Raw genomic sequence first — 24,619 nt, 5'->3', positions numbered from 1 at the left:
AACGTTACAAAGAAATAACCGTGATGTTCCTTAATGGGTGATTACACAAAGGAACATTTTTAGAATTAGGTAATGCGGAGAAACATAGATGACGCCCTCTACAAGGAAATTGCTAACAAATACAATGCCACGTTTGCCACAATAAAGCGGCCAGTCTAACACACTGCTGTTGTCTGTGTCTGTTTGCATTCTCGCCCACGCCGTTCATCCTTCGGGAACCCCTGGACCCGCTGGGGCTGGACCTGGGCAGACTTCTATCAGTAATTGCAACAAATGACGTCACGGTAGTCTGGTCTGATATGTGCTGAACACTCAGATATGTCCATCTGACATGACCACTCAGAGAACGATGTCTACCTTCCTACTCTGGAGTGATTCCTGTTCTGTGTGGGTGCTGGTGTCACACACAAAAACGGGGATCTTTGACATTGTCATTATACAGATGTACTGTGTTTTCCAGAGGCTGATATTAGATGTGGAAATAACGATCTTGAGCTTCATTGAGGCCCCCCACCCCCACTACGAGCACCGCACTGTAATTTTGCAGGTCAAATTTGCAAACGAAGGTGATCTTAACACCGTGTGGCTTGGCTATCACTGGGGGTGGTTATGCACCTCTTATCATGCCGATGAGAAGCTTGCTTATCTGCCTTTGCTCACCAAGTCCTCCTGCTGAAGGGGAGACTGGGAAAGACACTGGAAATTAACGGAGGGAACAGTTAAGGAAGAGGACCACAGGATCCAGGGCACTCAGCTTAGAACTGTCTCCACTCCCTTGCTTCTTGAGCAACTTAACCATCGACTTCTCTTAACAGCAAAAACAAGAGTAGTCTTTATCACAGTGCCTTACAGATGACAAAGCACTTTCACAAACATTATCTTATTTCATTTAATAAGCACAATGCCCCATGAGACAGGCTTTATTATTCTCAATTTCTATGCTGGAAAAACGGAGTCCTATTGAGTGGGAGCTATTTAATTCAAGCAAAGTTTTCCAACAGGGAATTCCGTGTAATTTCATCGGGCAGGGCTCCCATCACCTGCGTGAAAGAATGTGATACAAACAGATACTCGGTGCCTCCAGCATTCCTGTGTTCCTCCCCTACGTCCTGACTCGCTGCTTGTCTAACCTCATCAGCTCTTGCATTCCCTTCTCTTCTTCTGCTTCAGCCACCCGGCTTCTCGCTGTTTCTTGAACACACCAGCCACATGGTAGCCTCGGAACATTGGTGCTGGCTGGAATCCTCCTCCCCAGAGAGTGGGTGGCTCCTTCTCTCACTTGCCTCAGGTCTCTGCGCCAATGGTACCTTATGAGAGAGATGGTCCTTGGGAGCCCTATATGTAATAGCGGGCCTCATTACTCCTTATCTCCTTTAACCATCGTGCGCCCAGGGTGGGGCAGAGTGTGCCCTGGGCACAGACCAACAATAAAACTGCCCTGCGCTCACTCTCTACAGGCCCAGGGAAAATTATCCCAGATCCTGAGGGTGGCGAAATACCAGGCCATCTGACTTTTTTATCCTTTCCATTACTGCAAGGATGGGATCTCCTCTATAGACCGACAGGCTCAACGATAAATGTTCTAGTCCCTTCTCTTGAGAAAATGAGAGTGAGGTACCGTGCACAGACCCTGTAGAGTACTTGGATCTATATTTCACGTCAAGAAGACTCGGAGAGAATTTTATTTATTCCAGTATATGGAAGGCATGTTATAACTGAAGTGCTCCCCTATGGTGGAATGCAGTGATCAAGGGCCTGGCTGAAACCCTATTGCTGGATTCAACTCCCAGTTCTATCACCAACCGGCTGTGCGGTCTGGGGCACAATACTCCACATCGCTCAGCCTCAGTTTCCTCATCTGTAAGATGAGGAGTGTGATAGTCCCCACATCAGAGATGTCCTGAGGAATAAAAGGTAACTGGTACCTACTTAGTGCCCAGTAAATGGTTGATATCATTACTTTACTATGTAATTTACATAATTTACATAATTACTTTACCATGTTTTTTTTTCTGTAGTTTACAAACTTTTTCAAAGCAAGGATGTGTCTTATTTATTTTCGTGCCCTTCTCCCCCATCAAAGAGGAAGGCGGGTGACATAGTAATATAGTAAATCTTTAGCACATGTTGATGTTGGATTGAATAATCTCCTTTATTTTATTGTCTAATAAATTCTTTTTTTTTTTGTTTTGTTTTTCACTTTTCTTTTAATAATGAGCTCTATGCCCAACCTGGAGATCGATCGAATTCATTCCCCTGAGATCAAGTCACGTGCTCTACCAACTGAGCCAGCCAGGCACCCTGGTTGTCTAAAAAATTCTTGATTAGATTAGAAAGATGGCTGTTGAAAAACACATTTTGGGACAGAGATCATATTTATCTGTTTAGAGTAATAACATTTTACAAAAATCTACTATATGTATATGAAAAGAAAGCCATCAAAACGTTAACAGTAGTAGACAACTTTTATAATTAAGAAACTAGTTAATCTTTTTAAAAAGTCTACTTGGAGAGCAGTGATTACAGTAGAAGAAAAGGCAATGAGATCATTTTAGTATCATTTCCCAATAATTTTTGTTGTTCACTTTGTCTTCCAAAAAACACAGTGACCTCATAAAATTGAGTTTGAAAGTTCTCAATATATTAATACATTCTGATAAATCTATAGGAAGGAATGGAGGCACAATCTTTGATCTAGAAAGTATATATCCAATGATCATCTGAGCCAGAAACACCATTTTTCATAAAGTAAATGAATGCAGCTGTTTCTATCATGCTGACTATAAGAAGATTATCATACTCAGAATGGAAATTCCAGGAACCTGAATTCTAATTAACATGGAAATGAAATCCACAAAATAAATATGTATTCAAAGTTTATGCAGTCCCAGGGTACAATGAAGACAGATGCAGATTGATCTAATCTGGTTGCATTAGGAACATGAGTGTATGTTGGGGAACATCGCGTGGAAAGTTGACATTCAATCCAATTAGGAAGGGCAAAACAAAAATGATGAAAGCAATTTCCTTTGTCCAATTAAATTAGGCATCCAAAAAACAAGCTGCTCTTTGACCTTCCTGGGAAGGGTCAGGATGGCTTCTCATGGTCATTAAGTAAATAGCCAGCCTACTCTTGCAGTTGCTTACTAAATAGGACTTAGGAAAATATATTTAGACTAAGAATCTGCAAAAATTTCTCTAATGTATTCTTATTGTTTCTATTGATCAATTTTTAATTTGGAGAAACAGGACTGGAAAGAGCATCAGACCAAACTGAATATGGGGCCTATGAAACAAAATTAAGAGGTCACTTTCTGCTTCTTGCCAATTTGTGTTGCAACTTCTAAAGAAAGGAGGTTTTTAAAAAATAGTTCGTTTAGGTGCTTCTCCGAGGTCCCGCTTGAAATAGCTGAGGAACATTGTTGGAATTTGTAAAGATACGTGATTTCTTAATTCAGTTGGTGACTTAGTGAACTAAAGTTTAAGGACCCTCTTCATTCTGCCCTTCGTTATAATTCCCAACTATTACGTACAGCAATGGACATGATGCTGTTCCATCCAACAGCCCATACTGCAAGTATGGAAGTTAAATCGAATCTTTTTTCTCACCTATTAAATTCCAAATTTCCATGATAAAAGTTGATCATAAACACAGAATTAATGGGATAGGTTTTCAGGCTAATTTCCTCTGATTTATATAGCATTTTTGCTCCCATCTTTTCATTCAGATTCAACAAACATTTGTTAAGCATTTATGTGCTGAGCCCCATGCTGAAGATTTCATAATACTTGCCATTACTTGGCCTTACATATAGTTAAAAGAGGTCTGGAGACATACCCTGAATTAGGTGTTTTGACTCAAAATCATGAATCCTTCAACATGTCAGGAGATTATTATTCTCGTGTGTAACTTAAGTAATACATAAAATATTTGGGACAAGAAGTGCCTGGGTGGCTCAGTCAGTTGAACATCCAACTCTTGGTTTCAGCTCAGGTCATGATTGCAGGGTCATAGGATCGAGCCCTGCATCGGGCTCTGTGCTGAGCATGGAGAAATGATAGTCTCTTTAATAAATGGTGTTAGGAAAACTAGATATTCACATGTAACAAAATGAAACCAGACCCCTATCTCACACTGCTCACAAAAATTAAGTCGAAATGAATTAAAGACTTAAACATAAGACCAGACACCTTGAAACTCCTAAAAGAAAACAGAAACAAAACTCTTTGACATGGGCCTTGGTAGTGAGTTTTTGGAAACCACACCTAAAGCACAAGCAACAAAATCAAAAATAAATTGAGACCGCATCAAAAGCTTCTGCACAGCAAAAGAAACCATCAACAAAGTGAAAAGATAACCTACAGAATGGGGGAAATATTTGCAAACTACATAAGGGGCTAATGTCCAAAATACACAAAGAACTCCTACAACTCAATAGTTAAAAATACAAATAATCCAACTTAAAAAAATGGTCAAAGGACCTGAAGAGGCATTTTTCCATAGAAAAACTACAAAAAGCCAACAGGTACATAAAAAGATGCTCAATATCACTGGTCATTAGGGAAATGCAAATTAAAACCACACTGAGTCATTACCTCATGCCTGATGGAATGACCATCATCAAAAAGACAAGAGATAGCAAGTGCTGGTGAGGGTGTGGAGAAAAGGGAACCCTTGTGCACTGTTGGTGGAATTGGAAATTGGTGCAACTACTATGGAAACCAGTATGGAGTTTCCTCAAAAAATTAAAAATAGACCTACTGTATGATCCAGCAATTCCACTTCTGGGAATATATCCAAAGGAAATGAAAACACTAATTTGAAACTATATCTGCATCGACATGTTCATAGCAGCATTATTTGCAATAGCCAAGACTTGGAAATAACCTAAGTGTCCACTGATGGATGAATGGATGAAGAAGAGGTGGCCCACACGCATACGTGTGTGTGTGTGTGTGTGTGTGTGTGTGTGTGTGTGTAAAATGGAAGGTTAGTAAGCCATAAAAAAAGGAAGTCTTATCATCTACAACATACGGATGGACTTTGAAGAAATTATGCTAAGTGAATTAAGAGATAGACAAATCCTGTATGATCTCACTTATACGTAGACTCTAATGAAAAATTTTTTAAAAATCAAACTCGTGAGAAAAGAGATATGGAAAAAGCCTTGTAGCTGCTTGAGGCAAGAGGGAAGGGAGAGGGAATTGGTGGTCAGAAGGTACAAACCTCCAGTAGTAAGATAAATAAGCACTAGGGATGTAATGTACATGATGACTTTACCTACGCTGCTGGATGCTATCTAGGAAAATCGTTAAGATGGTAAATCCTAAGAACACTCGTCGTAAGAATTTTTTTCTTTTTATTGTATCTATATGAGAAGATGGATATTAACTCAACCTGTTGTGGCGCTCATTTCATGACATATGTAAATTAAACCATCATGTGCTACACCTTGAACTTATATAATGATATATGCCAATTATTTCTCAATAAAACCGGGGGGGGGGGGGAAGAGGCCTTGCAACTTCCGATGTTTTGTTCTTGGAAAACTGCAGTCACCAGGTGACCATTCTGGGATAGCCTGCTGGAAGATGAGAAACCGTGCAAAGTAGAGATAAGCCATTTCAACTGAGGCCCTTCAACCAGCTAATCCCCACCCAGAACTATCTACATGCACTCAGTCCAAATGGCCAAACGGCAGAGTTGTGAGCTAAAAACTGGTTGTTATTTTAAGCCATCAAGGGGCAATTTGTTATGTAGTAAACACGAACTGGTAGAAGTGACCATGGGAACAGTTTCTGGTGTCCTCAGACTAGCAGGGCACAGGAACACCTAAATCTATGGAACAATGAAATGCTAAGGGGAAGAAGGAGAAATCCTTGCCTAACAGCACCCTGGAGTAGGTGCTATTGTACCACCATCACGAAAGAGATTCAAGGGAAATGAGGGAGCGCAGAGACAGAACAAAGGAAGGAGGGGGGTTGATCTTATACAAATATATAAATGCAAGCCTGCATCCTTAAGCCTTAATAGTACTTGCTTCTAGGGCACGGTGCCCACCCACCCACGCGTCGGCTGTCAGCATAAGCAGACTCTTGCTGCCTCAGCTTGCCTGCCTGATGGTAATGCTGTGTGGACGGGTCCGTGGTGTGGGAAGAGGCCGAGAGAATTCTCATGATGGTGTGATGGTGTTTGCAGACTGTATCTGCTTCCAGCAGCAGAAGAAGAGGTGTTGTCAACATCTCCGCGTGCCAAGAGCAGGTTGGGGTCGGTCTCCGCAGATACGCTGGTGTCTGAGGTCAGCTGGCCTGGGCTAAGAAAATCCACACGTGCCACTGCCCAGGACAGAGGATGACTGTAGAGATGGCTCCTTAACCAAGAGGAGACGGATCCAGGCCAGTGCACACTTGTGTCAGATCTGGAAATGGGTCAAAGGGAGAAGAGGTCACGTTGAATATTTGATAGAAACTTGTAGCAATATTTTCAACGGGGGCGGGGAATAAGAAGGACTGTCAGAGAAGCAATCAGAGGTAAAACTTAGAAGACAGGTCTTTAGGAGCACAGTATCAGCTCAAGTGGAAGAAAAGCTCTCTGTGAGTAGCGAGATTTATAAGCTACAAACAATGCCACTCTTATAACCAATGCTGTGTACGTACATTGATTTTCTCCTTCTCTATCTGGAAGTTCTGGGGAATCTTCTCTCCGTCCCTGGGGATTCGAACTTTCACAGTGTCATAGCTTTACGGTGGACATATTTTTTATTCACTGAGCTAAACAATCAGTCCGACCTTTCAGGCTGGAGACATGCCCTTTATTTGGGGGAAATTTTCTTCTGTTTCTTTAATAAGCTTTCCCCATTATTTTCTCTGTTCTCTCTCTCTCTCTCCCTCTGGAACTCTCCTTTCTTCTTCCTCCTCTCTCCACTTTCAACTTCTATCAGCCATAGCATCAATTTGCAGTTTTCGATGATTAGATTAAAACACATTCTGTTCTTCGAACATATTTTGCCTACCGGTTGATTCTGAAAACAGAACGCAACACTCGTGATAGATGAATATACAAACTTTTTTCACGGAAGTGTTCACTGAACATTTTTTTCATCACTTCGCTAAAGTAATATGATTTGATTCATATTAGAAAGGAAATAGAATATGCAGAGGCTCTGCTTTTCCTACATCCCATGGCTGCTCAGAATATCACCACATTTCGGTTTGGTTCGCATTTGAACCGACACTTTCTTAGAAACTTTGTGTTTTTTAAAAAAACATATCTATTTATTTTGAGAGAGACAGAGAGAGAGAGACAGCAGGGGAGGGGCAGAGGGAGAGGGAGAGAAAGAATCTCAAGCAGGCTCCGTGTTGTCAACACAGAGCCCAGCACAGGACCCGAACTCACAAACTGTGAGATCACGACTTCAGGAAATGAAGAGTTGGACACGACCAACTGAGGCACTCAGGTGCCCCTCTTAGAGTTTCTACAGTTGAGGTTGCTGGAGCATGGAGAGAGAGGGAATGTTTATTAGAACATGGGAATTGAAATATTAGTAACTTTTTAAAACCCTGAGAATTAATAGCCTCAAAGATTTGTCAAGAATTTTCCCTATTTGCCCATCTTGCTTCTCCTTGCAGTTAGATGACTATCTGGGTAGAAATTTGACCTGATATCCTCAACCTAATACCCAAATCTGTATGTAACTCTGGGAAACGTACACTGTCAAGTTCAGATCTCCTTTCAAATACATGAAGAGTGCTGTGAGGCAGAATGTCTTTCAGAATCAATCTCTTCTTTGATATGAAGCATGCAAAGTATTGAAAACATAAAAGGGACAGTGTTGGGGCATGCTTCAAGAATGTATTTTTCCGTGAGCCTCTCTCTTGTACATATATTGCAGACATTACCCTAAGACATTGCCAGTAACGTCGTGACGTCAACTCAGTTGGTATTCGTCTTTAGAGAAGTCTAACTAGAAGGCTTTCGTTAACACTTCAACTGTCGTTGTGATTAAGGAGGAGCGGGGAGACCAGCCTACTCTATACCATACACTGCCCTGGTGTTTTACAGATGAATATTAATTGACATAACACATATGAGTACATATTATTACTTATATTATCATATTACATTAAGATATTATTTTCTATTGGGGCGCCTGGGTGGCTCAGTCAGTTAAGCATCTGACTTCGGCTCAGGTCATGATCTCACAGTTTGTGAGTTCGAGCCCCGCGTGGGGCTCTGTGCTGACAGCTCAGAGCCTGGAGCCTGCTTCGGATTCTGCGTCTCCCTCTCTCCCTGCCCCTCCCCCACTCATGCTGTTTCTCTCTGTCTCTCAAAAATAAACATTGAAAACAAAAAAGATATTATTTTATATTTAATATACTAATATATAATATATTCACTTTTAAGGCCGGAAGAGTTAATCCACCTTGCCTTGGGGGTGAGATTGCCTCTCCTCTGCTTCTTTCTGTTAGTGATCATGGCATCTGACCCTCTTCCTGGCATGAGCCACATTCTGGAACCTTGTTCGCCATCATGTCACCCCACTCCCACTGCGACTAGTATTGATTCTTCCTCCCATCTTCTCAGCTCAGATTCGTACACCCTGAAATCTGCCTCAATTCACCTCTCTCAAAAACTCGTGCTTTTCTCAGATCTGGTAGTATTGAATGTCAGCTTTCCTCTTGAATAAATGAATGTTTTTCTAAGGAGCCCATATTCGCTTGACTTGAATATGAGAATATCAGAGCCTGGAGGGACCTCAAACTCAGCTAAACCGGGGGTTCCAGGCTGTGGAACCCCGGAGATTTGGACTCCCAGAGGTTCTGGAATTATTACAAGTATTGGAACCAGGGTTTACAGGTTTTTTGTTTGTTTTAATTTCTTTCACTGGGCAACAAAATCAACACCATATCACGTGTTATCTATAACTTTTTGAAATTAAGAAAAGTTTTCATACTCCAAAAATTTGAGAATCACTGACTAACACAAGCCCCATCATTTTATAAATGAAAAAAGAAAGAAAGAAAGAAAAAAAGAAAGAAAGAAAGAAAGAAAGAAAGAAAGAAGCCCAGAAAATGACTTGATTTGTATTTAGTATTTTAGTAATACTAAATATAAATTGTATTTACAAATATAAATTTGTATTTAGCAATCTAATAAATTAGTATTATGTTGGGACCTGGGCATAATCTTTGGGCTCCCAAGTATCAACCCATTGCTCTTTCCAGTAGTCCAATCCCCCGAATGCCATAATCCTCTCAATTACATAGCAGCTCCCACAGACTCTACTGCAAGAGAGAATAAAGGGTCCTCGTCTGGCTCAGACTGAATTGTAAGAAACTTCACCCTGTACAGCAAGTATTAAGCCTTATTGAAAGGTATTACCAAAATATAACAAACAAGTGTCCTTAGTGGGGTGCCTGGGTGGCTCTGTCGGTTAAGCACCTGACTCTTGATTTCAGCTCAGGTCATGATCTCCTGTTTCGTGAGATCGAGCCCCAAGTCGGGCTCACACTGAGAGTGTTGAGCCTGCTTGGGATTTTCTCTATCCCTCTCTCTCTGCCCCTCCCTCATTGCATGCATGATCTATCTCTCTCTCTCAAAATAAATAAACAAACCTAAAAAAAAAAAAAAAATGTAAGTGTCCTTAGAGAACACACTAGTATTTTAAACAATTTCCCGGGGGCACCTGGGTGGTTCAGTCCAACTGACTTCAGCTCAGGTCATGATCTCACAGTTCGTGAGTTCGAGCCCCACATTGGGTTCACTGCTGTTAGCACAGAGCCTGCTTCAGTTCCTCTGTCCCCCCTCCCTCTCTGCCCTTCCCACACTTGCGTGCTCTCAAAAAAAATTTTTTTAATCAATTGCCCCATCTTTTTTCATATAATCTAATCTTGTGCACTGCTTCTGAGTCAATGAGAAAGCCCTAGATCTTAGGCAGTCACTGATTAAATCACATCGATAGGCTTTCTAGAAGTTTACAGCAGGGCTCTAAAAGACAGTGTCGAGACTGAATTTCTTCCTCGGGGATTTGGAATCAGAACTCTGAGAGACAGAGTTAGGCTACAGGAGGATGTTGGGCAGGAAGGAGATGATGCACTGTTGGGGCTGGTGGACATTTTGAGGTACAGGTTCACAGTGAAAGAGAATGAAATGACAGGGAGAAGGAGAGAGAGCAAGAGTGAGACACAGGGAGAGCAGATAGACACATGAGAGACCACAGGAGAGAGAGAGATCTGGAGACAGCTCCTTGGATTTCCAGCTCCCACTTCCTGTCAGAGGAGGCCCGACTTCCCTAGGATTCCAGAAGCTGTCTAGAACTTAAAATAAGTTCTTTATGCTCAGGCCGAGTGGAGTGGAATTTGCTCTCTGAATCAGCAGCCAGCTCTGGGAGAATAAAATCAAATCTCATGAATAAATACCTCAGAGTCTCACAGCCTGAGATATGATGGTTACTCAAGACTGCTTCACTGCTGAGGCTGCTTCATCAGAAAAATGAAGGATGAGAGCACTCAGACTTCAACCAACACTGTCCCAACACACTTCAGTGTGGATGCCTGGCACTGGTCGGGCAACTGAAATCATCTATTGCAAGACTCTCGGGACACAGCAGACCTCCACGATATACGATTCCACAGGGACCTCATGTTAATCCCAAATATGTCTGAATTCCATTCCTGCTTAGAAGGCATTTCTTTCTAAGTACTCGAGAATAGGAAAGAAGATTCTATATAATCATTCGGGCACCCGTAATTTCAGTAAAAAAATTTCTTAATTGATTTTGAGATTTGTGTTCCATAAGGCATTGGATGTGAAACATTAGTTCTAAGGCAATTTGGAAAAAGAAGAAAGTGTCCTGTGGTGTTGAAATATATTTATCTTTTTTTTTATTATTCTCAAGGACAAGAAATAAAAATAATAATGTGTTTCCAGTGCAATGACAGGAAGAGGCTACCAGCAAAATCCCATGATGGAAATAAAGAAGAAAAGGACGGCAAAGCAAGATTATAGTTTGAGAAAGATGTGGAGGACAGATATAAAACCGGCAAGGAAAACAGGAGATTGTTCATGATCTCCAAGATTCTTCAAAGATGCAGGAGTTCTTACTAATTCCTCTAGTAGAGGTAACAGACAAAACCCACAGGGATGAACAGCATGACGCTATGACTGGAAATCTCAGGGGTACAACCCTGTTAAATTCTACCTTAGGCTGAAACAATCAGAAAAAGAAATGTGAGGGAATGAAAGAGGCAAATTGTGTCAAATGAGTTGTTGATAAGAAAATGAAAGCAAATCCATGAGAAACCTGGAAATATCTTTGAACCGATGCCCCTGTCACATACATTTTAAATTATTAAGAGATTAGTTAAATGGATTTAGAGAAATCCTGACGGTTACGTTCAGGGAACACTTGGAACACTGTATTTCAGAAAACTGTCAAAGTACGTACATTTCTTCAAGATATTAGAGGGAAAAATAAAGGCAGAGGAGCACATGTGGACCTGATTTTCTTCTTTTCACTCTCCTTCCTAAGGAAGGCCTCCCCAGAGGGCATTATGCTAAGTGAAATAAGCCACAGACGCATTTTTGTGACGACTGCTTTAAAATTTTTGTCAGATAATCCCAGCACCTCTGTCATCTTGGTGTTGGTATCTATTGCTTGTCTTTTTTCATTTAGTCTGAGCTCTTCCCTGCCCTTGGTATAATGAGCAATTTCTTTTTCTTGGACATTTGGGCTATTTTGTGATGAGACTCTGAATCTTGTTTAAACCTTCATATTTTCTGGCTTCCTCTGACACTACTTTGGCAGGGGAAGATGAGGGGACAACTTCATTACTGCCAGCTGAGGGTGAAGTTCAGGCTTTCCACTTGGCCTTTGTTGATGCCCCCAGCTCGCGGGGCATGGGAGAATCGCGGTGGATTGGGCCTCCACTGATTTCGCCCCAGCCGGGCAGAAGAGGGGGTGCCTCATCACCGCTCCTCTCATGGTCTCCACTGACATCATGGCGGGCATGTCCGGAGGGGCCTCACTACCGCTGGGCAGTGCTGAAAGTCCTGATTCTGCATGAGGCCTTCTCTGACACCATCCCAGTCGGGATGGGGAGAGGCGCCTCAGCACTTCCGGATGGAGACGGAAGTCTAGGGTGCCCAACTGGTCTCCATTGACACGACTACACAGAGGGGGCTCGTTACCTTCGGGGGATGAAATCCCCGGCAGAGAGGTTTGGGCTCCTTGTTAAAGCCTCACAAGGGTAGAAGTCCAGGCTTCCCTCTGGGCCTCACTGGCATGGGTGAGAGCGGGCTCCCAGATTCCTGTGCAGGGTTTGGCTGCAGGAGAGCAGCTATTGTCGATAAAGGTCTCTGTCTTGTTAGGCTGCTCCCTTGGCTCCCAAGAGCAGGCTTCCTTTGGGGCTTTCGGGGGCTACACTCATTGGCCTTTCCAGGCTGCCAGCTTCTTCAGCCCCAGCTCTGGGATAGTTGAGGCAAAACAGAAAACTCAGGTAACTCGAAGCATCCTGCTCCTCTGATTCCAAGGTCCCCAGTTGATCTGCCTTCTCATCTCCACCTTTCAAAGTCTTCTTGTGTTTGTTTTATATACACTGCACAGGATTTCAGTTGTACTCAGTGGGAAGAATAGGGAAGGCTTCATCTACTCTCCCTTCCTAAATGTGGAAGTTTTTACAAATCATTTTCCAATAGTTAGTAATGCCCCCACCTCATAGGTACCTCAAAGGGCTATCGTGAGGATTAAATGAATTAATTGGGCCTTTGGTACAGTATCGGACAAGTAGTGAGCCTTGTATTGAGTGTTCTCTCGTATTGTTTTTAGATAAACAGTATAATGTGCTTGTTAAGGGAATAGATTTTGGAACCAGACTCCCCAGGGTTTAACTCCCAGCGCTTACCCTGAATGAATGCGGTAATCTTTGGGAAATTACTTAATCTCTCTGTGCCTAAGCTTCCCCACTGCACATGTAATCATAATAGTTTCTTCTTCACAAGGTTATTGTGAGAATTAAAATACTTAGTATATCTAAAGCCCTTAGACGATTGCCTGGCACCAAGTAAGCTCTATTTAAGTATTAGAAACTATTCTCTTAAGCTCAAGAACGTCATTTGCTCCTCACCATGCCCTGTAAAGTAAGTAGTAAAGCATCACCATGTCCATGCAAAAAGAAACAGAAGTTCAGAGGCATCCAGTAACCTGCCCAAGGCCACAGAGCCAGCAAGTGACAGACCTAGTCTCGGCCACCGGTCTTCTGATGTCACGTCTGGGGCTCATGCCATCATATGAGCACTCCGTGAGGCTTGGTTAGGAGTGCAAGGTGAAAAACCAGCGTTCATGCTTAGAGAACATGGCAGGCAGAAAAGCACTGAAATCACACCCTGCCAGTAGGGGGTGGGAGGATAGGAACAAGGTGGAGAGAGAGACAGGGAAGAGAGTGGTTGTTGGGCTAGGTCTATGCCAAGAAATGGGTGTTGAAGAAACCACCAAGAGGATGTCTTTTTTTTTTTTTTAATTTTTTTTTTTTTAATTTTTGAGAGAGAGCACAACCATACACAAATGGGGGGGGGGCAGAGAGAGAGGGAGAGAGAGAATCCTAAGCAAGCCCACACTGTCAGCACGGAGCCGGACGTGAGGCTCTAACTCACGAAACCGTGAGATCATAACCTGAGCCAAACTCTTAACTGACTGGGCCACCCAGATGCCCCCGACCAAGATATTTCTGATGAGAGACTTATACCCCAAAAGGAGTTCTATCAATATCTCCTGTTCACAGTGTTTTCCTAATAGCTCACCACCCCCACTCCAGGCCAGTCAAATGCTCTTCAGGGCCAGGGGCCATGCCTTCCTCGATTCAGAATGTCTTTGAGTCTGAATCCTGAAGTGGGGCTCCCTCCTCAAGGGGTTCCCACTGCTGCCACTGCCCAACCTGTCGCCTGTATCTTTCTGAGGTCTTCTACACCCAGCCTAGGCCTAGGGCCTGTGTTAAGTGCCACCAGCCTTCCTGGAGATACCAGCCCAGCCTGAGTTTGGCCCTACCTGAACCCCAAGCATTAACCATTTCTGCCGTGTTTTGAGATTTAATACGTGCCAACTAATGTCTGGTCTTCTAGTTCCCTTGATCCGCTTCATGTGTTTAATTGTGTGTAGCCAGAAAGACCATGGCTCTTGAGGGCAGTGGTTGCATCCTACAAGTTTTGATAAGGTGTGGCCTCACAGCATTTGTCATAGAACACTGTACAGTGCAGTGAGTCAATTAATACTTATTCACTCTGAAAGAAAAGGTCACAACTAAGCAGAGCTGCCCCATGTGCGGAATATGGCACCCAGGGAAAATTTTTTTGCAAGGCCCTGTCTAACTAAGGACTTTGATTAAATAGTTTTACAAAATGTGTAGGCCCCTGGAAAGTATAGGAATTTATCAATAAAGATGCAGAATAATGGGAAGGAGTGGAAGAGATACTTTGGGGGTGTATTTACTATTCAGTCTGGCCAATGTCCAGGGACCATCTTTTCCTGAAAAGGTCCAGGAATCATCACTCACGTTTTTTATTGTTGGATGTGCCACTTCTGGATAATTTTTTATTTTCCACTACAGCAAAGGGTTGCAATGTTGTTATTACTCACAATGTTACGATCCTTTGGAACTTGTTTATATTGAAACCATACGAATCTCATCTCTGCACTTATTCAATGCCTTGTTATATCACTTACGCATGGTCCTGGAACACGCATCCTGTGATCTGTGATTACTGGTTTCCAATGATTGTCACAAAGTCATCATTGTGCTTCACTGATAATGGCCACAAATGCAAGTCTCACGTAGGGAGAATAGGGAATTCCAGAACATGTGAACAGTATTCCATTTGGGGGTCATATAAAATTCACAGTTTGGAATTTGATAGCATAAAGAGGGAACAGCATGTCTTCCAGATCACTCTGTCTTCTCTTGAACTCTAGGCTGAAATCACCACAATCTCGGAAAGTGACCCCTGTCCCTACTGATCACACGCCTGACTTTCACACATCCCCACCAGCCAGGATAGGCAAGGGGTCTGTGGGCCGAGTGAGTAAAGCTGTCACATTCTGTAAGAAGTGTTGGTCCCTTGCTCCAGGAGAGCAAGGGCCACCGTAGGCATAGGAGGCAAAGCAGGACACTGATCAGAAGGGCCCATCAGCCTTATTCATTCTCAAGCCATGGTCTGGAAAGCCTTTGGAGGAGCTAGGCTTGGCCACCTCCAAGGACAGTCTGACTCGAAGGCCAAGGAACCCAGGGAGAAGTGGAAGACGTGAGCCTTGCATCCCAGAGTACACAGGGTGAAGGATGGCCACAGCCTTCCTACTGCCTTTGGATATTGCCGAGCGGAAGAGGTCACAGTTGGAAAAGAACAGGCAAAGGCTAATCCACTGCATGAAGTCAAACTGTTATTACTAAATTCAATTAGAAAATAACTTTGATTTCAAAATGATTTTTACATTTTCAAAGTTATCTCTTCTCTTTACCTACAGTTGAGCTCCAACATCTAACCTGCTATGACATCGTAATGAGATTGATAACCAAGGTTCCAAGGAATGATATAATGAATTTTTCATATTATCATAGAAATTCTCCATCATAACTAAGAAAAATATGTAAAATGAGTGTCATTTTTTTATAAGAAACATAACCCTTAAAAAATCTCTAAGGAAAAGACCTATAATTGAATTAATTTATTATTGTCACTAAACCTTATTGAATATGTTATTATTGGCTGTCTAAAAGATGATACTTCCGTTTATTGGTTAAACATAGACACAAAACCAAGAAACTTCATGAAAAATTGCTTAATCTTTCTAAAAATTTTTTAAATTTTTTTTTATTTATTTTTGAGAGACAGAGAGACAGCATGAGTGGGAGAGGGCAGAGAGAGAGAGAGAGAAAGGGAGACCCAGAATATGAAGCAGGCTCCAGGCTCTGAGCTGTCAGCACAGAGCCCGACGTGGGGCTTGAACTCACGAGCCATGAGATCATGACCTGAGCCGAGGTCGGACGCTCAACCGACTGAGCCACCCAGGTGCCCCCAAAATTGCTTAATCTTGATTAACACTTTAGAAGAGTTAGCATATACTTTGGTCACAGAAAATTCTAATAACTTATTGAAGTAAAATCAGCCCGCCCTTAACCTGCACAATTCTAGTCTCAGAGATGGTAGAATACGGAAGCTGGAAAGATACTCATTATCTCCTAATTGAATATTGATCTAGCACTGCCATCAGTTGTTAGATTCTGAACACCTGGAAACTCATCCTGGCCTCTTTCCATCACTTGCGTCTAGATTCTTTTGTTTTTATGCAAAGTCACTAAGAAATACAACAGATAAATTAACACGAAAGATTTCATCCAAATCCTTTAAATTAAGTACGGCAACACATTACATAAACGTCATATTCTGTGTTGGCTTTGCATGTCCCAGTAGGTACAGTGACATAAAAAATTAATAAATGTCACTAAGCTTCTTTGGTTTGATAGTCTCTTGAGCATATAGGTAGAAGTAACTTTTATGATGGTGCCTTCTAACACTGTAGTCCAGAGGTGGGCAAACTATAGTCCTCTCCCTGGCCTCCCACTTGGTAAATAAAGTTTTATTGGAGCACAGCCATTTTCATTCTTTTCCCTATTGTCTGAGGTACTTTCACGCTACAGTGGTAACGTTGAATAGGTGCAACAGAAGCATGTGATCTGCAAAGCCTAAATGTGTACTCCCTGTTCCTCTGCAGAAATAGCCAACCTCTGCTGCAGTTAGTGGGGATACTTTGGAAATAAATGCAACAAGAAAAAATGTAATCTCCTTTCTTAAAATATCTACCCAAAGAGATCATTTGTCTTCAATAAAATAGATTCCTAGCACAGTAACACATTAGCCTTACGGTTGGTCTCCCGCTAAGTGCAGATTGCAAATGTTCACCAGCCCTTCCAAATACTTAGTATCATTACAGTGACATGTCCCCCAGCCATGGGCAATGTTCTACTCTAAGCCAGAAGTTGTCCTCAGTTTTACGTTATTCTTGCTTGATTTAAAGAATCAGACGTAATTTTATTAAGGTTAATGAAGTCCCAGAATCTCATCAGTGGCGAAATAACCTCTCTCTGGGAGCCACATAAATATTTCAGAAGTTCACTGCAAGCACCTAAGAGCCCGTTTTATTTTATTAGAACGTGACATCGACCCGTGTTTATAAATGGATTTCTATTTCTTTAACAAATGCATTTTCGAGTACTATACTTGAGGTACAATTCCTGTGACTTTTCCAGAAAAAAAAAAAATGACATAAACCAGGTGTATCCGAGTGGGAAGAGGACGCCCTTTGGGCTCAGAGGGACTCGGTTCAGCTCTCAGACTTTCCTCCTCTACTGATGAGGCACTGTGGGGCGGGCTGAGGGCTCAGTGCAAGCTGCCGCACCCCTCCTCCCCAGGTGGGATAGGTGTGATATTCCCCAGGCACCCCTGGCTCCTCAAGGACAAAGGAAAGAAAACAAATGGCCAGCCAACAGAGATCACAGTCATACAGGACATGGGTCTCCATCAGTTTACAAATAACTTAGTAAGCTATAAGAAAAAGGTGATCTTGTCAATAGCTTGATCTCCAGAAACCTACACACTCCAACATCACCCCTCAATAATGATATGGGAAACAAAGGCAAGAGGAAAATGGCAGGTAAAGTTGAATTTCCTCATGGCCTGCAGCCCATCGGCAGACACTTGGGGCAAATGCAGAGTATAGAGTTTCTCCGGGAACCCCCTACCTTCCTACTGTTGATGCTTTACTGGCTTGACAATAACAAGGCGTCAGGTATCTTAGGAGTCCTCTTTGGCATATCAAAGTCCCTCTGGAGGTCTCCTTTTTGACTTTGCCTCCCCAACTCCATAGTGTAGAACCAACCATTCCTCACAACCCCAGTGCATCTCTTTCTGCCCACAAGTCCTGTCCCCGTGCTTTAATAAAATCACCTTTTTGCACCAAAGACGTTTTCAAGAATTCTTTCTTGGCCACCGGCTCCGGACCCGCCCCCCCCATCACCCCCAAACCTCACCACTACTAGCATGTGATAACCCTCTGAATCTGTTTCTTATCCTTAAAGGACAGGCAATCCTTACATCATACCTACACAGGAGAGTGGTAAGGATTTTATTTGAATTTATTAAATTTTTTTTAATGTTTATTTTTGAGAGAGAGAGAGAGAGAGTGGGGGAGAGGCAGATCGCGAGAGAGACACAGGCTCCGAGCTGTTAGCATAGAGACCAAGGCGGGACTCAAACTCACAACCTGCAAGATCATGACCTGAGCCCAAGTTGGTCACTCAACTGACTGAGTCACCCAGGGGCCCCTAGAAGTGTGGTTAAGGACTTTAAGCAATGCATATAAAAGGCAGAGTCAGAGCCAGGCACAAAGCAGGTGTACAAGGGGCAGTTTAGTGAATGACAGTTAAGTGGATGCTAGGTTTGCGTATGTCTGAACGTTTGTGTCCCCTCCATCTCCCCAAATTCATATGCTGAAATCCTAACATCTTATGTGATGGTCTGGGAGGTGGGGCCTTTGGGCAGTGCTCAGGTCATGAGGCTGAACCCCTCATGAATGGGATTAATGTTCTTATAAAACAGACCTCACAGAGTTCTGTAGCCCCTGCCACCATGCAAGGACACAGGAGAAGTCCATGACCCAGAAGAGGGCCCTCATCTGTCCACGCTGGCACCCTGATCTCAGATTCCAGCCTCCAAAACGGTGAGAAGTACATTTTTGTTGTTTATAAGCTACCCGGTCAGTGGTATTTTTCATAGCAGCCCCAATGAACGAAGACAGTGGGCATGGCTATTTTTCCTTTCAAATTTCTTTTTGACTTAATTAAATTTTCCTAGAGGTGAACTAGGTGCTACTTTCAGTAGTGATGCTTAAGTTTATTCAGGCAAACTTTAATAAGTTTAGGAAGCAATACCTTTAGTGTAAACAGTAGACTCCAAACACAGTTTCTAGTTCCAACTAGGAAGGGGATACGGAACCAAGGGAACCCAGCAGGCTCGAGCCTGCCCAGGCATGTCCCTGATGTCAAAGACACATCTTAACCACATTCCCGACTCCTGCAATGCTTCACCAAAGCTTGCCATCGGTCACACAGTGGCTGGAGAACCAGCGTTTGGATGATTCCCTGCAAAACTTCCATCTCAACAGCAAAGACAATAATCATCCTTACAGAGATGCCACCTAGCTGCATAGTGTTCCATCCTTTGTGGGGACTGGCGTGGAGTAGAGCACTGACAGCAAGCTGACTTGTACACCCACCTCGACAACTTCAGCTGTGTGACCTCAGACAAGGCGCTCAGTGATCTGAATCCCAGCCACTGCTACAGAGATAAAGGAGATCTCGGTGGTCTTGCCAGATCTCAAAAGCCCTCTCCATCTGTGAAATGTTACATATACATGGACTTTAATGGACCAGGGGACTCTATGCTCCTATAGAATCTCTGCTTTCGGATTTGAGACAAGTTTCTCAGACCCTTGTACCCTGAGATGGCCCATATTTTCCATTTTTGGAATTGCTAAGATTTGGCCCTCGCAATTCTCTGGTTTCCAGAGGTATTAAACACAATAAAATAACAGTCCCACAATCACTTAGTCACCCATTCTAGAATCTTGCTAGAGGTTGGTGCATTCTAATTGGTTTACTCTTGACAGAAATCACTGTTAGCCCCTCTTTGAAAATTAGGACAATAGTCACTGATGTGGGAAACGAAGGCAAAAGAAAAAATTAAATTTCCTTACTACTTACAGCCCAATGACAAGTCCTTAATATAGGCGGAGTGACCTTCCTCTAGGAACTCAGCTACCTCGATGTTAATACTTTGCTAAGGGCAAAAGGCAATGTTAGCTTAACATTATCCCCATCTCCAGGACCCTGTAAGTCTTCTTTAACATATAGAAATTCCTTTGGGAACTTCCTTTATCTCTACCTCCAAGATATATATTAGGAATCACCCTCCCAGCATCTGGCCCACTGATACACATCTGAAGGGTCTCATGATGGAGGTTTTACTAAACAGTAATAAATGACCTTTTCCAAACAATAACTAACTCCCTCAAGGCCCTGGAAACCTTGCTTCCAAAATTCCTCAGAGACTTTCGCTGTCCCTAACCCCCTCCCAACTTGAAGGTATGTAATCAGTCACCTGTCACAACCCCCGTGCAGCTCTATCTGCCCACGGGTCCTGTCCCTGCACTTTAATAAAACCACCTTTTTGCACTGACGGTGTCCCAAGAATTCTTTCCTAGCAGCCGTTTCCTCTGAACCCCAACATTTTCAAATCAATCACCAGCCTCTAAGCTTTAGTGACATTTGCCCCTGTGCCCTTAGCTCAATCGCTCCTCTGTGCATTGCTCTGGACAGTTAGGGGCTGAGATCCTGCCGGCCGTGCTTTCCTGGGCCCTTGTCCCCTGCTTCCCGTTGGATGCAGGCTCCAAGGGACCCTGGAAGGTACAAAGAGTAGAGAACTGACTCTCTTCCCATCTTGGCTGTCAGTTTGGGTGGAAGGGGCAGCAGCAAGAGTGGCAGCAGCTACAGCAGCCGGCCCAGCGCCTGGTGGGGGACAGGGGAGTCCCACGGCTGCAGCAGTGGTCTGGCAGCTCCCAGCAAGGCCTGCTCTGGGGTGTCCACTCCTGACTCCTGAGTCACAGCGGCCCCGGCTTGGGGAGGAACTGCTTTCCTGGGGTTGCTCTTTTCAGTAACCTGATTTTTTTTTTCCCCTCTTGCTCCTCCAGCCTTTCCCCCGCCCTTGGAACCAATTTTTATATTAAGTTCCCTCTGTTTGAAATATCTAAACGGTTTCTCTTTCCCTAAGTATGTCCTAACGAATACTATATATAATTTGTCCGAGCTTGAATCCTTAAACTAATTGAAAGCTTCTCTACGATCTTTAATTTTGAAACCTGGAACTTGAAAAGTCTGTATCAAACAGCTGCTCATTTCACAGAATCAACCAACAGAATGTAAAAAAAAAAAAAAAAAAAAAAAAAAAAGGTGTTCTTGTCAGACTCCAGTAAACTTCAAAAACAGGCCCACATTATTTAATGCATTGAAAAGTGTTCATCAGTTTATCACAGTGCCTCATCATTTGCGATTTGACAATATACTGGCCATGGAAATGTTTTACTGTGACAATACTCGCTATGATGAAATTCATTCTACAAACAACTTTCTTTGGAGTATTTTTTTTTAATCTCAGGATTATACAAAACCAACTGACAAAAATAGGCACAATAATTCCTGGGCTTTTAGTTTCGAAGTCTGTTTTCCCATCTGTTAACCAAAGTCTAGGTCTCTACAGCCAAAGTAAAATGGAGGACGTGTAATTATCCTTTGACTCAGAGACAAATAAGAATATCAGAGTAAGGAAGGGACATCTGTGCTCATTTGACTCAACACCTGTTCAGATGTAAGATTCCTTTGAAACATCTAATAACCATGGAGTGGATATCTATGTTCTGTTTGCGTATCCTCAATGATGAGGCACTCATTACCTTGCCAGACGGCTCATTCATTTGTTGGACAGCTTGAATTTCCAGGGATGTATCCCTTTTATTAAGTCCAAGGAATGAATAGGCATGACTGGAGCTTCTACTCGTGGGTCCTGGTTATTCCACTTAGATTTATAAAGACTAACCAGATACCCTATTCTGCTTGAAAGCTGTGTGGACCCATGTAGAGATAGGCATGATGTTTCTTTAAGGAAACAATTCCAGTATCAACGGAGGCATGTCAGTGAGATGGAGAAGTTCTCGGTGTCAGGACGATCCCCTGATTACAAATTGAAAGCTTACCTCTTCCCTGGAAGTGAAGAAATTGAGAACACGACTGGTCTTCCTTTCACAGTTTTGATCAGGCTCCTCCAGAGAGCATAGCTCTCCACCTTCCACAAAGAGGCAGACTTTCAGAAAGGTTTTAGCCGGGAGTGAGGTCATTGTAAGCCACATTGTCTCTAAGGACCCTTCCCTTTATCCAGAAACTTAAGGGTCAACCAAGAAGCCAAGAAAAACATACTTTTTTGAGAATTGACCCAGAAATATTTATTGGAAATATTTCTGGCACGTCATTGTGCTCGTGTGAATGGTGGTGGCGGAACAAGATGGAGACAAAAGGAGACTTAGTGAGAGACACGCTTTAGAATTTAGATGGGGGCTGAATTTTAATTGGCTTTGCACACCATACATAGCAGCTTGACTGTTACCTTACAGCAAAGGGGAGCCGCTGGGGAATGTTAAGCATGATTGCAATTGTACCGTAGAAAGATTTTCCTTACGGCATGGCAAAGCATGAATTTGGTGGAGACAAGATTCGTGATAGGCCAGCTAGTCAGGGGCAATAATTCAGGAAAGAAATGAGAAACAGGTGAATCATATGCTGTCCATGGGGCTGTACAGGAATGGAATCAAGTCAAAAGGACGGAATCAGCAGGATTTAGTGACCGAATGCAGAGGATAAGGGAGAGGAAGAAACGGAACAGGATTCTCAGGCTTCTAGCTTGGGCAACTGGGCAGACGGGGGAGTCACTCACATCACAAAAGAAAGGAGCGCAAGAGGAAGAGCACGATGAGGTTACTGGGGTTGATGAGTTCTATTTGGGGTATGCTAATCTGAGTGCCTCTAGATCATGACAACACAGATGTCCCACAGGAAGTTGGATAAGTGGATCTGGCCCTCAAGAGAGAGAAGGCAGGAAGTCTGGGTCTTGGAGTCGTGGGCATGTGGGTAGTAGCTCAATCCATTGACAGCATGAAATGCATTTTATCCTTGATTCATGTACCCATTAATCTATCCATGACACAAATATTTATTGTTTACTTTATACCAGCAACATGGTATGGGTAGCTGAATGTTTACGCAGCAGTGAACAGAAGACGAAGGTTCTGGCATCATGGAACTTACATTCGAGTGGGAAGGAGACCCACAATAAGAAATACAATAGCATGCAATGCCAGATATATCAGTGCTCTCAAGAAAAATACAGGACATTAAGGGAACAGAGAGTGGTAAGGGATCACAGAAGGCCTCTCTGAAGAGGTTACATCCAAGCAGAAACCTAAAGGAAGGGAGAGCAACCCATGAGAAGACAGAGGGGAGGAGTGTCCTGGATGGGCAAAGGCTATCAGACTTGTTTGAGAAACACCAGGGATCTTCAAGGAGAGTGTGCAGCATAAGAACAAAAGAGGACCAAGACCAAAGACAGAACTATGGGGTTTATCAACCTTCAAAGTGGGAACAAAGAAGGGAGACTGAGGAAGGCTGATCAGAATTATAGAAAGAAGGGGCTGAATTTTGTATTCTGTCGATTTAACACCATAGTTTGATGATTCTCTTCGTAAATATCCACCACCCCCTATTTATAATGGTGTTTATGTGTATAGCAGTAGAATGAACCAAGAACTTACCTCTCCTTCACTTATTCTTTAGCCACAGAGGTCTTCCTATAGTTTTGTGAATGTCTGCCTCTGAGCCTTTGGTGTTCGGTTGCCTCTTGCCAGAAGTTCCGGGGAAGGGCTGAGGTGGGGACCAACTCCTCCTTCACCTTTGGCATTCCACTGGATCCTCCGGGAGGTTTCATTTGAAGCTTGGAGACAAAGATTGGTTCTTCAGTTATTCACTACTGAAGTCATTTGTTCTCCTTTGGGACTAAGTACTTGTTTGTTTAATGGTCATCTCACTGGACAGTGAACTCAAGGAGGGTGGAATGCATTTCTGTGTTGTTCACCCCATATCCCTAAAGCCTTTGCGGCACCAGATACAAAGTACACGTAGAGATCGCTCTGTGTGTTCTAGCCTATGGACAGACTGTACCACTTCCTCTGATGACCAGTTACGCTCACGGCACGACCCAGAAACCCTTCATCTGTCTCTGCAAATGTGGAGAACCCTGCTTCAGTCTCACAGATCCTCAGAGCAGAAATTGAAAAGGACTATGAGTTTGGTTTAGACTCAATCCAGATGATATTTGAATGTTTCCCTTTGGTCCACTACTTCTTAAGCAAAGTAAGTTCAAAAGGACTTACTGTTATTTTTCAATGTTTTATTTATGCATGTGCGCGCTCTCTCTCTCAAAAAAAAAAAAAAACCTTAAAAATAATTATTAGCCACAGATATTCTACCAGCCATATGTGTTTGGGGTTTTCATTCTGGCCATTACTTTATGTCGACTGACGGTATTTGCATCACAGCAGCCTGGCACACAGCACACACCTTCTCTTTTTTCTCATTCTTTCTTTCTTTCTTTTTTTTTTTATTGTTTTGCAAAAAATGGCTAAAGTGATATTCAAGTGGCAGAACTTTTGTGAACAGTCAGTTTGATATTAATGCTGCTAAAACATATCTACCCAAAAGCATTTGTTCTTTCTTCTAACCCCCGTATTTTCCAGGGGATCTTCTCAGTATAAGAATGTGAAGCTTATCTACTTAATAATGTTATGCCTACATCAAAACGTATTCTCAGAAGGACCTGGAAGTTATACAAATCAATGTCAATGGTGCAGTAGTAATTATAGATATTTTCAGTTCTCTTCTGATTGCTTAACTATAGTTTCTAAGATTTCAAAAA

The 24,619-nt window shown here is 42.8% G+C and overlaps 1 long non-coding RNA gene across 1 annotated transcript; it reads right to left on the bottom strand.

Annotated features, from left to right (window-relative positions):
• LOC131519713 (uncharacterized) lies at nucleotides 1-24,413 on the bottom strand. The gene is made up of 3 exons (XR_009265750.1): nucleotides 23,460-24,413; nucleotides 21,852-21,940; nucleotides 1-6,419 (listed from the first exon to the last, which is right to left on the bottom strand). It is a non-coding gene; the product is annotated as an uncharacterized LOC131519713 (long non-coding RNA).
• Between the last annotated feature and the right edge of the window lie 206 nt (nucleotides 24,414-24,619).

The sequence above is a fragment of the Neofelis nebulosa genome, chromosome 8 (assembly GCF_028018385.1).
Source record: "Neofelis nebulosa isolate mNeoNeb1 chromosome 8, mNeoNeb1.pri, whole genome shotgun sequence".
In the NCBI taxonomy this organism is placed as follows: Eukaryota; Metazoa; Chordata; class Mammalia; order Carnivora; family Felidae; genus Neofelis; species Neofelis nebulosa.
Note: the sequence above shows the minus strand (reverse complement) of the source record. Positions and strands in the feature narration are given on the sequence as shown.